At 40.2% G+C, this 17,178-nt stretch overlaps 1 pseudogene; it reads left to right on the top strand.

The window, feature by feature from the left end:
* Positions 1–1,740: 1,740 nt before the first annotated feature.
* On the top strand, positions 1,741–16,844 carry LOC106995888 (general transcription factor II-I-like; annotated as a pseudogene).
* Positions 16,845–17,178: the final 334 nt, after the last annotated feature.

The raw sequence follows: 17,178 nt of genomic DNA, 5'->3' as shown, positions 1-17,178 counted from the left end.
GTTTGGTGTGCTTAGATTCTTGGTCGGAGTTTGTTTTCTTTGAGAATGCTGAACATAGGACCCCCCAATTGCTTTTGTCTTTGTATGGCTTCTGCTGGAAGGTCTGCGGATAGCCTAATGGAGTTCCCTTTGTAAGTGACCTGCCCCTTGTCTCTAGCTGTGTTTAATATTTTTTCTTTCACATTGACCTTGGAGAATCTGATGATGATATGTCTTGGGGATGAATGGTTATCTTGTGTACTATCTCCCAGGGGTCCCCTGAATTTTCTGAATTTGAATTTCAACCTCTCCAGGAAAGTAAAGAGAATTATTTTGGACAGTATCCTAAAAAAATGTTTTCCAAGTTATTTCTTCTCTCTTCCTTTCTTTTAGAGATGCCAATGAGTTGTAGATTTGGAGTCTTCACATGATCCCATATTTCTTAAAGTTTTTATTCATGAAAAACAATCTTTTTCAGTTAGTTTTGTCTGACTGAATTAATTCAAAGAACTGGTCTTTGAGCTCTGAGATTCTTCCCTCAGCTTGGTCTCATCTGGTGTTAATATTTCTGATTGTATTACAAAATTCTTTTTATGAGTTTTTCAGCTTTATCAGATCAATTTTGTTCATTTTTAAGAAGGCTGTTACATCTCTCACCTCTTGAATAGTTTTACTGAATTTTTTAGATTCCTTGAAATGAGTTGCAACTTTCTCCCGAATCTTGACAATCTTCATTGGCATCCAGGCTCTGAATTCTCTGCCATTTCAGCAGTTTTATGCTGGTCCCCCACTTGAGTACTAGCCATAGGTCTTGGGTTGGCTCTCCCATCCCATAGCCCTGTGCATCATAGCTCTGGGGTGAACTCAGGCTTTTCATTTTCTCCCCACCTTGGGAGCAGCAGGGTTGGGGACCTCGGTAATGGCAATGGCAGACAGCCTTTCACTTGTCTCTTGGGCTACCACCTCAGAGACATGCAGAGCTGCTGCCAATCAGAATGATCAGTGAGAAAAGGAGCAGCTGCATTGTGGGCCTAAGCTGGGACCCTTGCCTGGTTAAGAGCAGGAGATTTGGGGCCAACAGGGAAGACAGACTGGACTTCCCTCCATATGGTGGCTGTGGCCTGCTGCAGGTGTGAGCAAAGCACTGAGGCACTTTGTTTCTTCCCCAACCTGAGGGCAGCAAGGGCAGCATCACTGCAGCAATAATGGCAGAAAGGTTGTCAGTTGCCTCCGGGAACTCCACCCCAGAGAGACACAGAGCCACTGCCAGTGAGAATGTTCTGCCAAGGGTGAGGTGGCTGAACTGTGGGCTTAAACCTGGGGCTCCTTCTGGTGAAGAGCAGGAAGCTGAAAGCTCACAGAGAAGAGAAACTGAAATTTTCTCCTTCTGGTGGCTGTGGCATGCTGGAGGTGCTGGCAAAGCAATCAGGGTCTTTATTCTTTGCCCAGACCAAGGGCAGCAATGGTGGTACTGCTACAGTGGCAATAGCAGAGAGCCTGTGGGTTGCCCCTGAAAGCTCCATCTCAGAGAGATGCAGAGATGCCACTGACTGAAGCAGTTCGTCAGAGTGGGGGTGCAGGATGGCTGTGCTGGGGGCCCAGGTCAGGAGACCTTCCCAGTGAGGCATAGCAGAGAGGGGGACCAACGTGGAAACAGTTTGTGCACTCTCTGTAAGGCAGCTGTGGTGTGCTAGAAACCTGTGACAGTTCTTGGGCTCTTCGGTCCCTCCCTAGCCTCAGAAAGGTAAAAGTGCAGGGGCCATGGCAATTGCAGAAACAGCAGACCTGACAGGTACCTCTGGGAGGTCTGTCTACAGAGTTGCAGTTAGCCTGAGTGCTCAGGCAGGGGGTAAGTGGCTGCACTGAGACCCAGGCCAGTGGGCATTACCAGGCGAGGTGTAGTGGAGGTGAGGCCTCTACAGGAGGTAGAGTGGAGACAGGAGGTGAGTCTGTCTGCTCCTCAGCACTATAGATATGGCCCCTATCCTGGGAGCATGTGAGCGAGTCTGGCCTCTTCTGGTGGCAGAGCTATAGCAGCTGGCACTGTGGTGCTCAGGGGTCCAGCGTCCTTAGGGTTCCGTGTGGGCCTGACTGGAGGCTCTTACCAGACTCCATGCAGCTCTCTGTGTCAGTTGGGGAGCTCTGTGGGGAGGGTGTGGGAGGATTTTCTGTGCCCAGGATTTCAAAAGTTGATGGCAGAAGGGTGAGTCAGCAGTGGCCCTTGCTTACTCACCATTTCCCTGCCGTGGGGAGACCCCTGGGCTCCACGCCGATTCTGGGTGGGTGGCTTTTCTGTCTCACTCCTCTCTGCTCTCTGTGGGTCACGTTTCTTCCTCATGAATTCCCCATTTTAAAACAACTTTACATATTTGTGGAGTATGAGTACGGTTTTGTTGCATGCGTAGATTGCATAGTGTTGTCAAGGTTCATCTATAGCGTTATCAGAATTTTCTTTAAAAAAAAACTTACAGAGATGAGGTCTTGCTATTTATTTTGCCCAGGCTGGTCTGCAACTCCTGGGCTCAGATGATCTGCCTGCCTCGGCCTCCCAAAGTGCTGAGATTACAGGAGTAAGACCCTGAACCTGGCCAGAATCGTTGTTTACTTTATGCAGCTGAATAATATTCCATGTATGTGTGTGTATCACATTTTGTTTATCCATTTACCTATTGATAGGCCTTAGGGTTGGTTGTACCTTTTGGCCACTGTGAATAATGTTGCTATGAACATGAATGTACAAATACCTGTTTGAGTCCTTGCTCTCAGTTCTTTTGGGTATATACCCTGAAAGGGAGTTGTTGGATTGTGTGATAATTCTGTGCTTAATGTTTTAAGGAGCTGCCAAACCATTTTCCACAGGGGCTGCAGCAGTTTATGTTCTGAAGAGCAGTGCGTACAAGGTCCGGTTTTCCGATATCCTTGCTGACAGTTGAATTTTTCTGTTTATGTGTTGAATATTGATAGTGTTTGAAATTCATTTGAGGGTCTTTGTTGTTACCGAAATATTACAAAACGTTTTGTGCTGTAATATAAATCATCTTACTTGTTTCTGGATGCCTGTGATCTGTTTTCTCAGTAAGAAGGGGAGCGTGTCTCCCCCCAGCCTCAGTCCACTGCACCCACCCTTCGCTGTGTCAGGATGTGCAAGGGAGAGAGGGAGCTTGGCAGCTCTGTCCCACATTGGTCTGTGATAGTCCATCTATCTCTCGTCCTCCTCCTCCTTGGGAGAAATTTCACTGATTCTGAGTGCCATCTGCATTTATTTTGGGTGTGAGATTAACCCAATTTTATTGAAATAACACTAGATACAAAGTTATGGAATAGATTCTCTATGTGATGAGAGTTTTAGGCAAATCACATACTTAGTTTTTGAGTCTTGTTTTTTCTCGTAGGCAAAAAAAAAAAACACACACACACAGTAAATTAGACAGCCAGTGGGAGATCCTCAGAACTCTGAATGTGGGATTGGAACACCAGATTTTTACCACTCACTTTCTTATTACTTGTCTTGCACAAAGATCATAGCCCAAGTAACAATGTCCACCCTGGCCATTGAAGATGAGGAGTCCTCAGCAGGATGGTGGTGACATTCCTTACGTCAGCTCTTGAGTCCATGGTGAGACCTTCTCTTCTGACATTCCATAGTTGGGTAGAACTAGGCTGTAGATAAAGTTGATTTGTTTTTGTAGAAGATATAATTTTATGGGGTTTTTTTGTTTACTTTTAAGGAGTAGTTTTTCTTTTCTTGAATAGTAGTTTTGCCTTTCAAATCACATTTTATTACCATGCTTCAGAGTGTTTAATTTTTACATTGAATCTCAAATAATTTTCTACCATTATTTTAGGCAATCATTTGTTTTGCAGGTGTTAACTTTGAAATTATATCTAATATTTGTGATTACTCAGAATGAGTTTGTATAGTAGAGTATGGTACTGGAGTTTTGTTGTATCTGTATGTAGATTTCCGGAATTGGGGGTCATGATGGCATTTTTACTATTGTGTATCTATATTTCTTCCGCTTACACATTCACTATTGCGTTAACCACCTCTTTCTAAATTGTTTAGTGTTAGCTGTTTATGTGTGTGTGTGTGTGTGTGTGTGTGTGTGTGTGTTTTTAGATGAAGTCTCACTGTGTCACCCAGGGTGGAGTGCAGTGGTGCGATCTTAGCTCACTGCAACCTCCACCTCCCAGGCTCAAGTGATTCTCCTGACAGCCTTCTGGTAGCTGGAACTGCAGACATGCACCACCGTACTCAGCTAATTTTTGTATTTTTGCTAAAGATGGGGTTTCAAAATGTTGGCAAGGCTTGTCTTGAACTCCTGAGCTCAAGTGATCTGTCTGCCTTGGCCTCCCAAATGGCTAGGATTGAAGGTGAGAACCACTGCACCTGGCCACCTCTTTACTTTAAAAAAAAGCCTATCATCTGCATAATTACAGTGAAGTATTGAGTACTGATTATATAGTTTTGTATTTTTATATTACTATCATGGCAGTTATACAATTAATTTATATTTTTATAGGTATATGGCTGGAACTAGTATTTATTATAAAAAGTATCAGGCTTAGGTATTTTCTATTTTTTTTTTTTTACTTTTTTTTTTGAGAAAGGGTCTTATTCTGTTGTCCAGATTGAAATGCAGTGGTGTTATCATGGCTCACTGCAGCCTGGACATCCTGGGTTCAAGTCTTCCCACCTCTGCCTCGGAGTAGCGGGGACCGTAGGCATGTCCTATCACATCTGGCTGCTTTGTTTTGCTTTTTAATGGGGATGAGGTCTTAATATACTGCCCAGGCTGGTCTCTAACTCTTGAGCTCAGTCAGTTCCGCCTCTGCCTTTCAAAGTCCTGGGATTACAGGCATGAGCCACTGATCCTGGCCAACGAATTTTTAAGCTTTTTAAATAGAAACAGGGTTTCTTTATGTTGCCCAGGTTTGTCTTAAACTCCTGGGCTCAAGCAGTTGTCCTGCCTTGGCTTCCCAAAGTGTTGAGATTACAGGTATGAGCCACCATGCACGGCCTTAGGTATTTTCTGACATATTAAATGTAAACATTTTAAGCAGGAGGAGCTATGCATTATCCTCCTCTTAAGTGGTTGAAAAGTATTAGGTGGTGCTTAAACTCACAGCTCTGTGTGACATAGTTTGTGGGTGCTTTTTTTTTTTTCTTTCATTTTTTTGAGACAGGATCTGACTCTTTCCGAATGGAGGGCAGTGGCATGCTCATAGCTCAGTGCAGCCTTGACCTCTTGGGTTCAAGTGACCTTCCTGCCTCAGTCTCCCAAAGTGCTCAGATTATAGGCTTGAGCAACTGTGCTTGACCATCTTTTTTGTTTTCTTATTAGGGCATTAAAAAAAAGTTTTTAAAACTTTATAAAATTATCTCCCTAAAGAAATTTCAGAATGGTTTGTTATTAATCTATTGTTGTTTTATGAATGACTTGTTTCTTCCTTGATATCATAAAATCAGCCAAACTTTGTGACTGTAAATGTTAAATAAAAATTTGGAGATGAAATGCGGTTCTGTTGATAATAAAATCATTTTTTAAAATATTGATCTCTGCAAAGAGTACCATAGGGCCACGTAAGACCCAGTCACTTCCTTAGAATTTCTTTACAGTTCCCTCATCTTTGGCATAGTCATTCCACTATTCTCAGCCTTTATTTCTTCCTCCTCAGCGTTAGTAAGACTATTTCTTCTCCTATTTCTACTTGTATATTACACACTATAAGTAAAGGTGTAGAAACTGCTGAGCTCTTCACTGGCTTGAAGTGAGCGCTTCACTGGCTTGAGTGCTAAACAGATCCAGGCTGACTTTATCTCTTTCTTGGCTGGTAGACTTCCTTTAGCTAATCTGTGGATAGTACATGAACCTTGCTTTACTCTTTCACAAACATTGCCATTGTTAACAGGATCGTTTTAAGAGTGCGGATAGTGAAGCAAGAATGTACCCTCATTTACTGCAAGGTAAGTAAATAATAGTTCCTTACAGGAGAGTAGTCACAGCACATGTCATGTAAGTGCAATGGAAGGAAATTACCGTGGCCCATCATTCTTCACTCTGGGGCAACTGTCGGGCCACCCGCAGGTCAGAAGTTCTCTACCATGGCTTTATTATAGCTCAAAAGATTTCTGATCCCCTCACTAACTGCTAAATTAGTTACTGAAGATAACATTTTAAAGCAATATTATGCAGAAATAATCTCCATTTAAAAAATTAAAGGGCAATTATTGTACAAATCAAAAACAAATAGTGGAAAGCTTATAGTTTTCAACAAGTGATACTGAGAAAATAGGCTATTTGGTAAAAAGTAAAAATTTTGGTAAAAACAAGCTTCAACGGTCTTCATTGTGTAATGAGTTAAATTCTAGATGAGCAAAAATAGTTTTACTGAGACAAATTTTAAAACCAAAACAAAATATATGTAATTATTATGTAATTATTTAATTCCATAAATGGCTTCTCTATGCCTAAAATAAGTGATGCATATTTATGGGTCAGTCAGATATACATTAACACATTTAAATAGACAAAGGATATGGTAATTTGCAGAAAATTATGCTACGATGCTCTTTAATTTTAACACCAATCAGTGGAGTATGTTTATTATACTAAGATACCCTTTTTCAAGATTTCTGGAAAAGTCACATGGTAACATTTGCTGGGATATTACGAACATTATTAGAAAGCAAATTTTAGTGGATTTTGAGTGTTTGGAATATTGACTCTCAATGGTTGTTTTCTTTTTTTTCTTTTTATTTTTTATTTATACAACTAATTATGTACTTATTTATTTTATTATTATACTCTAAGTTCTAGGGTACATGTGCACAACGTGCAGGTTTGATACATATATACACATGTGCCATGTTGGTGTGCTGCACCCATTAACTCGTCATTTACATTAGGTGTATCTCCTAAAGCTATCCCTCCCCCCATCCCCTCGCCACAACAGGACCCGGTGTGAGATGCTCCCCTTCCTGTGTTCAAGTGATCTCATTGTTCATTTCCCACCTGTGAGTGAGAACATGCGGTATTTGGTTTTCTGTTCTTCCAATAGTTTGCTGAGAATTATGGTTTCCAGCTGCATCCATGTCCCTACGAAGGACACGAACTCATCCTTTTTTATGGCTGCATAGTATTCCATGGTGTATATGTGCCACATTTTCTTAATCCAGTCTGTCACTGATGGACATTTGGGTTGATTCCAAGTCTTTGCTATTGTGAATAGTGCCGCAATAAACATACATGTGCATGTGTCTTTATAGCAGCATGACTTATAATCCTTTGGGTATATACACAGTAATGGGATGGCTGGGTCATATGGTATTTCTAGTTCTAGATCCTTGAGGAATCGCCACACTGGTTTCCACAATGGTTGAACTAGTTTACAGTCCCACCAACAGTGTAAAAGTGTTCCTATTTCTCCACATCCTCTCCAGCACCTGTTGTTTCCTGATTTTTTAATGATTGCCATTCTTACTGGTGTGAGATGGTATCTCATTGTGGTTTTGATTTGCATTTCTCTAATGGCAAGTGACGATGAGCATTTTTTCATGTGTCTGTTGACTGCATAAATGTCTTCTTTTGAGAAGTGTCTGTTCATATCCTTTGCCCACTTTTTGATGGGGTTGTTTGTTTTTTTCTTGTAAATTTGATTGAGTTCTTTATAGGTTCTGGATATTAGCCCTTTGTCAAATGAGTAGATTGCAAAAATTTTCTCCCATTCTGTAGGTTGCCTGTTCACTCTGATGGTAGTTTCTTTTGCTGTGCAGAAGCTCTTTAGTTTAATTAGATCCCATTTGTCAATTTTGGCTTTTGCTGGCGTTGCTTTTGGTGTTTTAGACATAAAGTCCTCGCCCATGCCTATGTCCTGAATGGTATTACCTAGGTTTTCTTCTAGGGTTTTTATGGTTTTAAGTCTCACATTTAAGTCTCTAATCCATCTTGAATTCATTTTCATATAAAGAGTAAGGAAAGGATCCAGTTTCAGCTTTCTACTTATGGCTAGCCAATTTTCCCAGCACCATTTATTAAATAGGGAATCCTTTCCCAATTTCTTGTTTCTCTCAGGTTTGTCAAAGATCATATGGCTGTAGATGTGTGGTATTATTTCTGAGGGCTCTGTTCTGTTCCATTGGTCTATATCTCTGTTTTGGTACCAGTACCATGCTGTTTTGGTTACTGTAGTCTTGTAGTATAGTTTGAAGTCATGATGCCTCCAGCTTTATTCTTTGGGCTTAGGATTGCCTTGGAAATGCGGGCTCTTTTTTGGTTCCATATGAACTTTAAAGCAGTTTTTTTTCCAATTCTGTGAAGAACGTCATTGATAGCTTAATGGGAATGGCATTGAATCTATAAATTACCTGGGCAGTATGGCCATTTTCACAATATTGATTCTTCCTATCCATGAACATGGTGTGTTCTTCCATTTGTTTGTGTCCTCTTTTATTTCACTGAGCAGTGGTTTGTAGTTCTCCTTGAAGAGGTCCTTCACATCCTTGTAGGCTGGATTCCTAGGTATTTTATTCTCTTTGAAGCTATTGTGAATGGGGAGTTCATTCATGATTTGGCTCTCTGTTTGTCTGTTGCTGGTGTATAAGAATGCTTGTGATTTTTACACATTGATTTTGTGTCCTGAGACTTTGCTGAAGTTGCTTATCAGCTTAATGAGGTTTTGGGCTGTAATGGGGTTTTCTAAATATACAATCATGTCATCTGCAAACAGGGGCAATTTGACTTCTTCTTTTCCTAACTGAATACCCTTTATTTCTTTCTCTTGCCTGATTGCTCTAGCCAGAACTTCCAACACTATGTTGAATAGGAGTGGTGAGAGAGGGCATCCCTGTCTTGTGCCAGTTTTCAAAGGGAATGCTTCCAGTTTTTGCCTATTCAGTATGATATAGGCTGTGGGTTTGTCACAAATAGCTCTTATTATTTTGAAATACGTTTCATCAATACCGAATTTATTGAGAGTTTTTAACATGAAAGGCTGTTGAATTTTGTCAAAGGCCTTTTCTGCATCTATTGAGATAATCATGTGGTTTTTGTCTTTGGTTCTGTTTATATGTTGGATTATGTTTTTGATTTGCGTATGTTGAACCAGCCTTGCATCCCAGGGATGAAGCCCACTTGATCATGGTGGATAAGCTTTTTGATGTGCTGCTGGATTCGGTTTGCCAGTATTTTATTGAGGATTTTTACATCGATGTTCATCAGAGATATTGGTCTAAAATTCTCTTTTTTGGTTGTATCTCTGTCAGGCTTTGGTATCAGGATGATGTTGGCCTCATAAAATGAGTTAGGAAGGATACCCTCTTTTTCTATTGATTGGATTAGTTTCAGAAGGAATGGTACCAACTCCTCATACCTCTGTTAGAATTTGACTGTGAATCCATCTGGTCCTGGACTTTTTTTGGTTGGTAGGCTATTAATTATTGCCTCAATTTCAGAGCCTGCTATTGGTCCTTGGTGCAGCTGCATCCTGTTCAGCACTTTGCCTGTTCATCCATGCCTGCCTCCCATTCCTGGGTGCTGTTATTGACAGTGGTCTCTAGCAAGCCTGCTTGAGAATCTGACCTATAATAGATTACAAGGGATTTCTGCATTTTTTTCATATAAATTTTGTGTTGTCTTTTGTTTAAAATCAGGCAGAAATCTATTTAGAAAGAGTGATAACTTAAAAAATGGTATTAGTTTTTTTTTTTTTTTTTGGAGACAGAATCTTGCACTGTCACCCAGGCTAGAGTGCATTGGCATGATCTCGACTCACTGCAACCTCTGCCTCCCAGGTTCAAGCAATTCTCCTGACTCAGCCTCCCAAATAGCTGGGATTACAGGCATGAGTCACCACATCTGGCCTTTATTTATTTACTTCTTATTATTATTATTTTGCTTTTTTTTTTTTTTGAGATGGAGTCGCGCTCTGTTGCCCAGGCTGGAGTGCAGTGGCACGATCTCGGCTCACTGCAGGCTCCACCTCCTGGGTTTACACCATTCTCCTGCCTCAGCCTTCTGAGTAGCTGGGACTACAGGTGCCCGCCACCACGCCCAGCTAATTTTTTGTATTTTTAGTAGAGACAGGTTTCACCGTGGTCTCGATCTCCTGACCTCGTGCTCCACCCGCCTCAGCCTCCCAAAGTGCTGGGACTTCCGGCATGAGGCTTTCTGCCGAGGCTTGTGTTAGATTTTTTAATTCATCTAGCAGAAATGGTGCTTTTAAATGTCTGCCTTTAATATAATGTTTGCTGTTCTTATTGTAGTTTAAAGAACTGACCAAGTTTAAGGTGAAAGTGACCTGCATCACAGATTATAAAGAAGAACTGAAGGACAGAGGACACAATTTTTTTCAATACCAGAAAGTATTTTCAAATAGACTTTGTAAAATATTGTAAGCATTGTATTTTTATCATTTTTATTTCATTAATTTTAAACCTAAATTTTTATAGATAAGACTAGTCATATTTTCTTCTAAAGCAGAAAGAAGTTTAAACTGTGTGTGTGTATGTGTGTGTACATATATATATATATATTTTTTTTTTTTTGAGATGGAGTCTCATTCTGTTGTCTAGGCTGGAGTGCAGTGGTGAGGTCTCAGCTCACTGCAACCTCTGTTTCCTGAGTTCAAGCAAATCCCCTGCCTCAGCCTCCTGAGTAGCTGGGATTACAGGCACATGGCACCACACCCAGCTAATTTTGTTTTTCTTTTGTATTTTTAGTAGAGATGGGGTTTCACCATGTTGGTCAAGCTGGTATTGAACTCCTGACTTCAAATGATCCACTCACCTTGGCCTCTCAAAGTGCTGGGATTACAGGTGTGAACCACTGTGCACAGCCTAAACTATGAATGATTTTCTGAAATGTTTATGAAGACATTTCACAATGCTCAAAAGGAATCACTGAGGTGGTAATATGTCAGGGTAGATACTGAAGAATTGAGGAAAATGGCAGGTGTTTATTGTGCGGGGCTCCTTGCTTGGCTTCCCTCTGGATTGATGAGACACATTAGAGAGAAAGTAATGAAGGTCGGGAAATTGTGAATAGATTAAAAGTTCTTACTCAGATAAGGAGTTCTAGATAAAGATGGTGAACTGAAAACAAGAAATTCACTGTGCAAATGAGTTTAAGCATGGTACAGAATTAAACAGTTCTGAACTCACTGAGTGGAATCACCTTATCTGAATCTTCAGTGGGTTTTGTAATCCTCATTTAGAGCAGTGAGCTTATTTGACATTGGAACACAGTATTTACTATAGGCTGTTAATACTTATGGCCTTTCACAGTATGACAGGTTTCATATCTGTATGTAACCTAACACTATCGGTAGGTTTCATGTTAACTGAGTGATGCAGCATTTTCTTAAAAACACTGAAAGGGAACAAAAAAAGGCAGGGCATCTATAGGTACAGAATACATACAGGCATAACTCATGTTTTTGAGCCCTGCAGATACTGCAGTTTTTACAAATTGAAGATTCGTGGCAATCTTGTGTCAAGCAAGTCTGTGGTGCCATTTTTCCAACAACACGTGCTCACTTTGGTTCTTGGTGTCACATTTGGTTACTCTTAGAATATTTCAGACTTTTTCATGATTATTATATGTGACCTCAGGTGACGTGAGATCAGTGAGCTTCGATGTAACTGTTGAATTTGTTTTGGACTCCATGAACGCACCCATATAAGATGGCAAACCTCAATGGCAAATGTTGTGTGCTCTGATTGCTCCACCAATCAGGTGGTTTCCCATCGCTTCCTCTCCTAAGGCCTCCCTAGTCCCTGAGACACAATATTGAAATGAGGCCAGTTAATAGCCCTCCAGTGGTCTCTAAGTGTTCGTGTAAAAGAGAGTTGCAGTCTGCTCACTTTAAATCAAAAGATAAAAATGATGAAGCTTAGTGAGGAAGACGTTTTGGCAGCTGAAAGCTAGGCCAGTTTGCCAGGTGGTGAATGCCCAGGAAAAGTTATCAAAGGAAATGAGAAGTGCTGCTCCAGTGAACCCACAGATGATAAAAAAGCAAAACAGCCTTATTGCTGATAGAGAAACTTTGGTCTGGAGAGAAGATCAAACCAGCCACAACATTCCAGTAAGTCAAAGCTTAATCCAGAACAAGGCCCTAAATCTTCAATTCAATGATGGCCGAGAGGAAGTGAGTAAGCTGCAGAAGAAAAGCTGAAAGCTAGCAGAGGTTGGCACATGAGGTTTAAAGAAAGACACAGTCTCTGTAATATAAAAGTGCAAAGTGAAGCAGCAAGTGCCTGGTGTAAGAACCGCGAGTTCTTCAGAAGATCTCTCTAAGATAATTCATGAAGATGGCTACACTCAAAAAACAGATTTTTAATGTAGGCAAAACAGCCTTACATGCCATCTAGGACTGCTAGCTAGAGAAAATTCTATTACTGGCTTCAAGGCTTCAAAGGACAGGCTGAGACTCTTGTTAGGGGCTAATGCAGCTGGTGACTTTAATTGAAGCCATTGCTCATTTACTATTCCAAAAATTCTAGTGCCCTTAGCTATGCTAAATCTGCTCTGCATGTGCTCTTATCAGTGGCACAATAAAGCCTGGATGATGGCACATCTCTTTATAGCATTGTTCACTGAATATTTTAAGCCTACTTTTGAGACCGACTGCCCAGAAAAAAAAGTTCTTTTCAAAATATTACTGCTCATTAACACTGCACCCAGTCCCTCAGAGCCCTGAAGGAGGTGTACAAAGACATGAATGTCGTTTTCATGCCTGCTAATGCAACATCCATTCTGCAGCCCATGGATCTAGGAGTAATTTCAAGTCTTATGATTATTATTTTTTTCTATTTTGAGAAAGTCATCTCACTGTTGCTCAGGCTTGAGTGTAGTGGCACAATCACAGTTCACTGCAGCCTCAATCTTCTTAGGCTCAGGTGATCCTCCCACTTCAGCCTGCTGAATAGCTGGGACCACAGGTGGTGCACCAGCATGCCTGGCTAATTTTTGTGGGGTTTTTTTGTAGAGATGTTTTGTTTTCATGTTGCCTAGGCTGGTTTCAAACTTCTGGGCTCAAGCAGTCGGCTCACCTTGGCCGCCTTCGGTGCTTGGGATTACAGGTGTGAGCCACTGCACTCAGCCTACAAGTTTTATTCTTTAGGAAGCATATTTTGTAGGCCAGGTGCAGTGTCTCATACCTGTAATCCCAGCAATTTGGGAGGCCAAGGCAGGCAGATCACGAGGTCAGGAGATCGAGACCAGCCTGGTCAACATGGTGAAACCCCATCTTTACTAAAAACACAAAAATTAACTGGGTGTGGTGGTGTGCGCCTGTTATCCCAGTTACTTGGGTGTCTGAGGCAGGAGAATCGCTTGAACCAGGGAGGCGGAGGTTCCAGAGAGCCGAGATCGCACCACTGCACTCCAGCCTGGCAACAGAGCAAGACTCCGTCTCAAAAAAAGAAAGAAATACATTTTGTAAGGCCATAGCTGCCAGAGATAGTGATTCCTCTGAAGGATCTGGGCAAAGTAAATCAGAAACCTTCTGGGAAAGATTTACTGTTCTAGGTGTCATTAAGAACATTTTTGATTCATGGGAAGAGAACAAAATATCATTAACAGGACTGGAAAAAGTTGATTCCATCTTTCATTGGTGAGTTTAAGGGGTTCAAGATTTTAGTGGAGGAAAGAACTGCAGATGTGGTGGAAATAGCAAGTGAACTAGAATTAGAAGTGGAGCCTGCTGGCTGGACACAGTGGCTCATGCTTATAATTCCAGCAGTTTGGGAGGCTGAGGTGGGAGGATCACCTGAGGTTGGGAGTTTGAGACCAGCCTGACCAACATGGAGAAAGCCCGTCTCTACTAAAAATACAAAATTAGCCAGGCATGGTGGTGCATACCTGTAATCCCAGTTACTTTTGAGGCTGGGGCAGGAGAATCACTTGAACCCAGTGGGTGGAGGTTGTAATGAGCCGAGATCCTATCATTGCACTCCAACCTGGGCAACAAGAGTGAAATTCTGTCTCAAAAGAAAAGAGTGGAGCCTGCAGAGGGGTCTGAACTGCTGCAGTTTCATGATCAAATGTGAACAGGTAAGGAGTTGCTTCTTACAGTGAGCAAAGAAAGGGGTCTCTGAAATGAAATCTACTCCTTGTGAAAATGTCGTGAATATTGTTGAAATGACAAAAGATTTAGAATATTCCATAAATTTACTTCATAAAGCAAAGGCAGGCTTTTGTAGGATTGACTCCGATTTGGAAAGAAGTTCCACTGTGTATAAAATGGTATCCAATAGCATCATACCTCCCAGAGATCTTTTGTGAAAGAAAGATTCAACATAACTTTTAAATGCATTGGGAAACAAAGACATTTGTGTAACTTCACTTTATACTTCCTTGATTGTGGTGGTCTGGAATGAACCTACAGTATCTCCCACAGATGTCTGTATGCCACTAAGGTTTAAACTTAAATTTCTGTTGTCAGATTAGATTCAATTCGTGATAAATTGAGCAGATTACTAGTGTATTAAAAATTTTGCCAATACACTATTTGCCAATTCCTATTCTGTGTAGCATTTTTAGTTTCTTAAAAAAACTATCCTTGCCACTGTAACCCTCCCCTCACCACCTGTGATACAATCTTCTAAGCTTTATGGTAGTAACCTATTTTTTAAATTTTGCCAATATTATAATTTTGAGAAATGTGAAGTCCGTGACTGTATGTGTCTTTATACTAATAATGCTATTTTGATTGTATGTGTATCACCTGCCCTCTGACCCACAAATCCCACAGTCTCGTGGGCAGCTGTGCTTGCTCTCCCCTTCCTGTGCTCCATGGTTATACATGGTTCTCCATTGATTAGAACTAAGCATTAGGGGAGTTGTTCTCGTTGCGAGTTGTAGTCCCGGTCTATTGGTATTTGTAATTTGTTTACATTGCTACTAATTTGATACCATGAAGAATGGTTTTTGTACCTAATTCTCAAGTACCTTTTATTTGTTTGCAATAGTGTTCTTCTGAAACATGATCAATAGGTTCATGAGGAAGTTGTGGAAATTCTTCAGGAGAATTCTGAGCCCTTCTCTGGGATTTAGTGAAGTGCTATTGAATAGAACTAAATATAATGTGAGTCATTCACATGATTTACAGCTTTCTAGTTATAATATTATAATATACAGGGAAACAAGTGAAAATCATTTTAGTGGCAATACTTTAAAATATTTCAATGTGTAATCAATATAGAAATTATTGATGGGATATTTGGAATACTTTTTGTGCTGATTTTTCAAAAGTCAGTGTCTGTTGTTCACTTACAGAACATCTGAATTTGGACTGGCCACATTTCAAGTGTCACGCGTGTCTAGTGGTTGTTGTGCTGGACTTTGTAAGCCTAGAATTTTTTTCTTGATGATAGTCTTCCCATATTTAAGGTTATAGCCAATAAATTACTCTTATGTTAGGTTTTTATTTTTAAAGCTCCCTTTAAAATCTTCCCCCTGCTTTTTTTTTTTTTTAAAAAAAAACAGGGTCTCTTTCTGTGACCCAGGCTGGAGTGTAGTGGTATAATTATAGCTCATTGTAACCTTAAATTCCTGGACTCAAGCAATCCTCTTGTTTCAACCTCCAGAGTAGCGAGGACTACAGATACGCACCACCACAGCAGATTTTATTTATCTTTTTATGTAGGGATAGGTTGTTTCTATGTTGCTCAAGCTGGTCTTAAAATCCTGGGCTCAAGCAATTCTACTTCAGCCTCCCAAAGTGGTGGGATTATAAGTGTGGGCCACCTCATTTTACTTATGTTTTGTTTGTAAAACAGATCACAAATATTGGAATACAGGAAATAATATTTTTATTAAAAGCCAAATAAATGCTAAGAGAATAGATATGCACCTTAATATTTGCTACAGGTGTTGAAGAAGAAGAAAAGGTTGCAGAGATGCATAAAATGAAGTCTACAACCCAGGCGAATCAGATGAGTGTAGAAGCTGTAGAAATGGCAACACTCACAAAAAAGAGTTGAGGACGATTTCTGCTTTTGCTATCTTAAAGGCAATTTTATAAAAGTTACATGATATAATAGAGTTTTCTAATGTTATGCCATTGACTTAACAGTCATATAACACACATTTTCACAAACTGAATGGATGAGGAATAACCTTACTTTTTTCATGTCTAGTTAGGAGGAACCCAAGAAATACGCCACAGTAGGACCATCTTAAAGACAGTAATGCAAGAAATCAGACATTTCTCTCCTTTTGTGTGGTTTTAAAAGTCATATATTTAGTGTACTTTTCATTTTGGCCCTTTGGATCGGCGTCAGGTTTAGAACTTCTTACATGTGAGTAGGGTGCTGTAGTATTAAGTAATTTTAAAATCACATATTACAAAAGATCATGTATGTCTTTATTAAGCCACAATAAGGTAGTGATGGTTTTGTTTTTTAATCTTACAATTTAATGACATTTATCTGCTTTTCACCTGCCCCAGGGAAGGCTTTACAAAACCCCACAGAGGTGCCTGTACCATATGAGAAGATGCTACAAGACCAGTCAGCTTTGATAGGACGGGGCTTCCAGATGGTTTTACCTTTAAACACCCTGAGAATTGTGATCTTGCAACCCTGAAATGGATTTTGCAGAACACAGTCGGGATTTCATTTATTATCCTTAGATATTTATATAAACCAAGAAGAGTTCATTGAGCTGAGAAAGTAGAGACTTGTTTTTTGTTTTCAGATCAGCTACTTGTTTTCTATGTAAGATCGTAGATCTGCCCCCACTTCCAAGCATTCTGAGTAGGATTAATTGACCTCATGTCACTGAATAGGCATGGTGTTTTTGGGCACAGGTTTGGGTGTTCATGCACATGAACACACACATTTTGTTTTCTGTTAACCTTTGTTTTATTCTCATTGTAGTGAAAAGATTAATTTTTAGCAGCTTTATTGAGGTATAATTGATGTACCATGAAATTCACCCATCTGAAGTATTTAATTCACTGATAGTAAATTTACAGTCTTAAAATTTTTTAAAAATGATTTTACAACCGTCATCACAATCTAATTTTAGGATGCTTTTATTACCCCTGTCTCTGAATTATGATACAGAAATTGAATATATAGTGTGTTTCTATTGAAATTAGTTTTTTTTTCACTGAGCATAATTCACCTCAGGCTCATTGGGCTTGTTGCATGTATCAGTAGCTCCTTTTTATTGCTGAGCATTAAGTATTCTA

This window comes from Macaca mulatta, chromosome 10 (assembly GCF_049350105.2).
Source record: "Macaca mulatta isolate MMU2019108-1 chromosome 10, T2T-MMU8v2.0, whole genome shotgun sequence".
NCBI lineage: Eukaryota > Metazoa > Chordata > Mammalia > Primates > Cercopithecidae > Macaca > Macaca mulatta.
The sequence above is the reverse complement of the archived record's forward strand: the minus strand, read 5'-3'. Positions and strand labels throughout refer to the sequence as shown.